Source organism: Rhinichthys klamathensis, unplaced genomic scaffold (genome assembly GCF_029890125.1).
Source record: "Rhinichthys klamathensis goyatoka isolate OS25496 unplaced genomic scaffold, OSU_Roscu_1.1 h1tg000231l_1, whole genome shotgun sequence".
Classification (NCBI taxonomy): Eukaryota; Metazoa; Chordata; class Actinopteri; order Cypriniformes; family Leuciscidae; genus Rhinichthys; species Rhinichthys klamathensis.
This window is the reverse complement of record NW_026606755.1, coordinates 1,184,041-1,191,648: the sequence shown is the minus strand read 5'-3', so window position 1 is coordinate 1,191,648 and position 7,608 is coordinate 1,184,041. Positions and strand designations below refer to the sequence as shown.

Genomic DNA, 7,608 nt, shown 5'->3' with positions numbered 1-7,608 from the left:
TGATATATTACTTCAAACTACTAAAAAGACAGACAGACAGACAGACAGACAGACAGACAGACAGATATACACTCGTGATAGTAAGCTAGGGTGGAACAATGTAAATCTACATTTAGAAACCTTTTAACTGATAAAACTGATCATATTACAAACAAATGCAGTTTAATGTAATTTCGTAAACAAATAATATGCCAAAAATGTAACAGCTCAGCATGACATACAGTGGCTCACAGCATTCTGCATTACTGCACTCCCACTGCCTCTCCCCTGCGCATTCCGCCTGAATGGTACAGTCTGACTTGCTTGAATTTAATTTGGATCAGCCCATTATAAGCCAGTTTAATTTATTAGGGGGTAGACGCTTGCACTTCATATTTAAATTTCATGACTGCAGGGACGCATAATTTACTGAACCAGTCTAATCAAGAATAGATTATAATAAAATTGAGATATAACATAAAACTCATGAATTACTTATGAATTAGCCCAACGACATAATTAAATGTTCTCCAGCCTATCCAAAGAGTCCTGGTGGTGGTGGTGGAGTGAGTGACTCCTGAATCTATTCGCAGCTGCTCTGTCGCTTCCATGATCCACTCCAGTCCGGATTTGGCAAGGAAAGGAACAGCTGCTGTAACGTTTTAGCAAAAAGGAGCAGTAGTGAGACATGCGGGGTCTGGAGGAGTCGCTCCAGCAGCATTGGAGACCGGACGACCAGCAGCAGCACTAGATGATCATGGCCGAGGACTATTGGGAGCGCGAGGCGGCTTTGGGATATTATTACTGCTGTTAAGATTACACGAGCAAAACGCACTCATTTACAAAAGCGCACACGGATCTCAATTCCACGGGTAAGAAAACCACCCCTGTCCACCCTGATATTTCATCTTAAAGTGGAAAAAGCATCATAATGTGACAGTGAAAGTACATTTAGGCCGTTTTTGTGTGAGTTTAACGTTATATGAGCCGGACTATGTGTGTGATATCCTGTTTGGGTCGGTTGGGCTGTCTGAATGAAAACTGGGAGATTGTTTTATGATATATGCGAATGGACAACAGAAAAACTAGAATGAATGAATAAAAATAAAGAGGAATCATTCTCGCATTCCTGTACAATGGCCGTTTCATGCTGGTCTTTAAAGCCAGCTAACTAGCTAACCTGGCTAGCTTGTTTATGTGTGTTTTACTGCGAATTAGTCAGCAGTCTGCAATCAATGTTTAATTTCCTTATTTTTGACTTATTTATGGCTTGCCTGAATAATTATCTTATCCTGAGGGAGTCGTGTGTTTTATTCAGTCATGTTGTGTTCTAATAATGTCATTGAATTACCTCAAATGCTTATACAGTATGCATTTATTAAAGATGTATGTTCATTTTAGGCAGTTTTGTTTAACATTCATATTATAAAAGATAATATTTCATGAAATGGTTTTAAAAGAGAGGAAACATAATCGATGACGTACTTTATTGTGGCAATGTATCTTGTGATGACAGCCTAACGTCACTCATTCAAAACATGACGTGATGTTAAATAAGTCTACGTCATTGTTGTGAATATGTAGTATTGTTTTCATGTTATCCTGGGGTAAAGCTGCGATTTTAGCATAATAAGGCCATAATGATCCTTCCAGCCCACAATGAATTGCCAGCTGGTGAAACCACTTTTGGTGCAAGTTAAACTGATGGAATGGGGAAGGAGGTAGGGTCAGGGTAATCCTGTCCGACTTGATCAAAACATTGTGTAAGATGCAGCAAGGAGAAGTCACAGTTAAAGACTCGAGTCTGTTCAGATGGAGGCACATGTTTGACAGTTGCCCGTCTGATTCAGAATGGCTTGTTGGAGGCGTAAATGCATGTTGAGTGGGCTGGTTTCTGGAGTATTATCATAAGGTTGTGACAGATGGTTTAGGAGTATTTAAGTTTTACACAGGTTGTAGCAGTAGCACGCATAATTTTGATGGCATTCATCAACCCACATTTAAGTATTAGTTTCCATTGATTGCTTATTTAAAAGAATTAGGGAAAGCACTTGACCTTTGGCTTCCGTGTTGGGAGTAATTGGCTTTGAAGCAAGACTAGAATAATTCCAAAGGAACGTGCATTGATGCTCGCAGAAATGCTCTGTAGTCAGTTTTAACTTTTCAGGGTATTATTTTTTGTGATAGAAGGATATATTTACTGAAATCTGTTCATGATCGACTGATAAACAGATGTTGTCATGTAGCCTACACAAATCTACCAACAGCTTTTTCAATGCATAGTTTTTTTTTGTGAGAATTTGAGGGAAATATTTAGTAGAATAAGTGCTTGTTTCTTTTTAGCACTTCTGTGTATTTTCTGTCATTATGTAATAAGCCTTGCTCTCTAAATCTCAGTATTCCCATCAGTCATTGAAAAAAACATTGGTCAAGCATTGTTTTGGCTACATAATCTTGTTTTTGGTATTGTAGGCTGTTTTCCTTAAAGCATTGGCATATTTTGGCTATATGATCTTGTTTTTGGTATTGTAGGCTTAAAGATATATTCCCAAAATACCTTCATACCATTTTTTCCACAATATTTCTGGCATCGTCCCTGACTTTAGAATTATATGTGGCACGTTGTTGACAATGTACTATTCCTCTGAGTAAGTGAATAATAATAATAAACATTATTTGTATAATAGGCTATCTTTCAAGGATTTTTTTATTTATTGTAAATCACTTTGTGAGCTGCATTACAATAAGCTAAGAGTAAAAATTCTGTAAATAATTAAAAGCTAAAATAAGAAGATCCGCTTTTAGCTTTCTTTCAAAAATATTTAGCAAGCCAGCTTCCTTAATATTTGGTAGTGTGTTCCATAGCTTTGGGCATAATTGACAAATGCTGCATCCTGTTGCAACGGTTGCAAGAGGACTTCATTATTGCGGTGGTATTTGAGAATGTGCGATCCCATAATTCCTCAATGAATAGCATTGTCCAGTTAGAAAGTAACCTACTTGAGCAGGCTGATTTTTCCAGTCCTGACATGTGTCACCAGCATAATAATATTAATGAAGTGCTGCACTGTACGGACACCTTCTTCAACTTTTCTGCCTCCATGGAGAAATGACAGCAACACAAACACATTTGCGCTTAGAGGCTGGTTGATGCAGTGCTGTCTGGACCTGGTGTTCCAGAATCAGTCTCTATGAAGGTCACCCACGTTGAGGTGTCACCTTGTGTTTGGATGCATATCAGTCTAGTTGGAGAGGGATGTTTGTGGCTATGCTAGTATGAACTGGTGCTTTGTTTAACTCTTGCATATGATCAGATGCGAATTAAAGATGTTTTACAGGAAACAGGCCGCTTTTTGCCGCTTGACTGAGCAGGTTTGTAAACTCATCCACATGGGCGAAGACCAAGCTGTCACTGTCATTTGTCTGAACCCCATGAAGCTTTTATTGACTTATGGAGTGGATAAATGAGCCTCAGCCTGTGCCGTATTGATGCAGGTCAGTTAAAGAAACATAGTGGCTCTGAAACCAAACCCTGCCAGTCTGTTTGCAGGACAGTTGAGATGCGGTTAGTCTTGTGTTAGCTAGCAGGGGCCCACAGAATGCTGTCCTGCATGTGGTTTTGATGGTCGACTGCTGAAAGCAGTAATGAAAAGTGATAGAAAGAGTCTTAAAGAGTCATCAACCCTGATTAAGCAGCACTAAGTAAGACGTTGCTGAGAGCTGAAAACGGCCCTTAACCCAGTGTAGACCACTGATGCTCTCCTCTGGGGACACAATCACTCACTACTAGGTCTCGAATGAAGCCTGTGTGTAGTGGAAAATGGGTGGAGGGCAAACAGGTTAAGCTTGCGTATATATCAGTCTGGTTTGTCTTTGATTACTGAAATGATTGGACAATGACTAGATTTATCTTTGCATCTGAGCTGCTGATCTAACACACAGCTTTGTCAGCCATTCAGCCACATTTTCTTTTCCACTTAAATGCGACTGATTGTTGTTCAAAATGCAAAACATGATAATAGTCTTAGCCTAAATATTTTCCATAGTGTCCAGACTCAAAGTCCCTCTTCAGGGCTGTTGACATTGTTTTACCCTAAACAAGAGGAAAGGTTTATGGTTCGCCTTGTATTTCCTGTTGATTGTCTGATTCAGAAGGCTGGTTGGATTATCTTGGTTTATAGGTAAGACGAACCATAGAGGCTTCAAATGCCTTGTAGTGCCTTTATTGCCATTGGCTCTGTCCCCATTTATTGTATCCTCTTCTGTTTTATATTTATCTTGAACATCTGTATTTTTTTGCCGTCTTGGATTTCAGGCGTGTTTCCGTGATTCCCCCTCAGGGAAGAAAGGAAACTCCACTCTCACTATTTCAAGTATTTCAACTATTTATAATATTTTTGGTGTTAACCTTCCAACTGTTTGCCTTGGAGTGGCTTAATACCCTTTGGACTGTTCACTATGTGCCACCACATGCCCTTTAGATTCAAATGATGTGACGGTTAAAAACATTGATAAAGGTTTTCCTTTTGTCATCACTTGCGTGAATGATTCCAAACCATATGCATTCTGCTTAATGTGCTTTTAAACCCATCAACTTGGATTTTACATGTTTGTATCACCTTGAAATACTGCTGGGATGTGTATTTTCTTGTCATAAATGCCTCTTTGGCAAATTAAGGGTGTGTTCACACAGTTCAGTTCTCTTGGTTCTTTTGATCCGTAGTCCGGACCAAAAAAAAGAAAATTATATATTTTTTTGTCCTGGTTCGGTTAGCGTTTGCACTAACCGATTTTTAACACTGAACCTAAAGATTACAAAAAAAGCTTTTATATTTTGTAGGTGTGTAACGAAACATGTACTCACCCTTATGTATTTTCAAACCCATTCGATTTTTTCATCTTCCAAACACAAATTAAGATATTGTTTATGAAACCTGAGAGATTTCTGTCCCTCGATTCCCCTAAAACCTAAAAGATCCAAAAAAGGTCATAAAGGCATCGTAAAAATAATCAATCGAGTGATCTACTCCAATCAAGTCTTCTGAAGAGACAAGACGGCTTTATACATTAACAGATTTACAACACATACTGTAGTAAACATGGACGTTTAAATGTACGTGTGTGTGTCACGTGAAAACAACATGAGGGTGAGTAAATGAAGATTTTAAAATTTTGGATGAACTAATAATAACGTTTGGGAGTAGTCATTTTAACACTCTTTTAGTGAGCACTGGGAGAGTCTCTGCACGTGGCTTGTATGTGCTAACTAATGCTTGCATTGAAAGCGCAAGTGTACTGCGTTAGAAAAAATGACAGTTTTCAGTGTTTCAGTAACAGTTGTACTACATTAATGTTGAATATAATGTATAATAATGAAATGGGGGAATATTTGTGGGTCCTGATAATGCCAAATTTTACCAGTAGAAAAGGGCGTGTATATTATGTAGTCCGTGACAGAGTGCAAAATACAAGTCCCAAGTCCATACCAAATTTAACATTATAATCAACAATTTTTTTTGTTAACTTGCTAGTACCATATTTCTTTGAAGTAATAATAATAAAACCCGTCTTCTTTATTTTGGCTTAAAGTCCCCATGAATTCAAAATTGACCATACTTACTTTTTTTTGCCTAAATTGATCGTTTTGTGGTGAATAGTTCATCCATGCAAGTCAATCCACACAAAAACATTTTTTGGCTTCGTAATCTTTAATCAAAATCTGAAATTTCCCCTCCCCTCTGCATTGGAGGACCTTCCCTGATGACGTAGGTTTGACGGTTTGGGTGTCTGCTTAACATCCGTAACCACGCCCCTCCAACTGACAGTAGACAGGCTGAATGAAAACACCTACTTTTCTAGATCCAATCAGGTGCTAGTTGGAAAAAAAAGCCACGCCCACTATTTTGCCTCATTTAGTATTCCGTTTCTCTCGGAAATACGTAACAACACTGGAGAAAAGTCGTTTGCAACTTCTGGTTCACGGGGACTTTAAAGAATAGTGATAGTATTGTATCGTGAGTTCAGTATCGTGAATTGTATCGAATCTTGGCATGAGTGTATCGTTACACCCCTGATATTTTGGAATGGAACTTGCTAAACATCCAAATCAATGCTGTGTGCTGGGCTAAATTCGCTCGCTGTATAACATGTCGTATTTTTACCAGCTGAGAAAGTGTGTAAAGGAGTCAAAACAGCACCAGGAATTTCTTTGTCACTCACAAACGAAGATGTGCTGCGAGCATACAGCATTTCCAACGGCTGTACCGAATTGTAATGGACAACGTACCATTACATGACGAGAAGAACCAGGTATGCTTAAGCATTCTGTCTTTTTTAGGGTCGTATCGGGTGACGTCATGTTCTGTTTTTGGTTCGTTTAGATGTCTTTGGTCTATGTTACATTCATATTTCAGTCGAACTGCACCAGAGTTCGTTTAGAAGCGGACCGAGACCTATCTTTTCAGCAGTCTCGGTCCGCTTGTTTGGTGCGCACCAGGCTTATTCAAATGAACCGCACTAACAGAGCAATCGCACCAGAGTTTGTTTTAATCGAACCAAACATGCCACGTGTGAACGCTTCAATGCAGTTTTACTTTTGAGGGGTTTGTTAACATCATATCTCACAGATGTTCAGACAACTTCAACTTCAGACAACACACCGGCGTGATGACTCCAACTTCCAACCAATTGGAACTGGATTAATATTCTGAATGTTCTGACCTGTAATGCTGCCTGGATCATAATCATACACTGTTCGCTCGTGGGCCAGAGGAGAACTGGCCCCCCGACTGAGCCTGGGTTCTCCCAAGGTTTTTTTCTCCATTCTGTCACCTGAGGGAGTTTTGGTTCCTTGCCACTGTTGCCTTGGCTTTTGGCTTGCTTAGTAGGGGACATTTAATATTCAACTATATTATTGATCTGCCTTACTTAAGGTGGACGATGACGCAGTTTTCTTCTAGAAACAAACTTGGTTGTATTTCCATGTTATCACTGTGAAGCTGCTTTGATACAATCTGTATTCTAAAAAGCGCTATATAAATAAAGGTGACTTGACTTGACAACTCTTACATTAAATCTTAAGGAAATATTTCTAAAGAACATGTGGCCTGTGTTTAACATGTTAAATCTCTTAGTGTGGACCATGATATCTGAAGTGTTGAAATCCTGTGCCTGGGTAGAATCCCATCCTCAGGCAACTTGTTAGTGGGTCACATTAAGTCCAGGGACCCAAATCTTGGATTTTCAGTTGAGATTGTTGCTCATCTTTGTGCCAAAGCATGTGATTAGTCTAAAGGAATCTAAAGGCAAAACCTTCTGGCATTTTGGCTGTTCCTAAAGAGAAGCCCCGGTGTTCCCCACAAGCACTGAGGATAATTTCGCTTTCTCTTTAAGGCTGTGTGTTCATGAATGGGAAACTAGGCTACCTCCTTATATATACTGTATGCTGCTGTTTAAAAATACCCGCTGTACATTTAGGGACAGCCAAAACTGAAATACTACAGATCTAATGTACTGGTAGCTTATCAGCCTGTTAGCATACTTGCATGCTAGCTTGGCATACCCTAACTGATTGGCCTGCTATCTTAAAATACCTTTAAGACTAGCATATACAGACGTTACCAGTATTTA

General features: G+C 39.1%; 1 protein-coding gene across 3 annotated transcripts in view; it reads left to right on the top strand.

The window, feature by feature from the left end:
- Positions 1–361: 361 nt before the first annotated feature.
- The window catches only part of cdk16 (cyclin dependent kinase 16), a 30,462-nt gene continuing 23,215 nt past the window's right edge, over positions 362–7,608 (top strand). For 2 of the 3 annotated variants that reach the window (XM_056265290.1, XM_056265289.1), the window contains exon 1: positions 363–851. The gene's annotated coding sequence lies outside the window, so the exon portion shown is untranslated. Of the gene's footprint in view, positions 852–7,608 lie in introns of all 3 variants that reach the window. The other variant, XM_056265288.1, reaches the window with a different exon arrangement.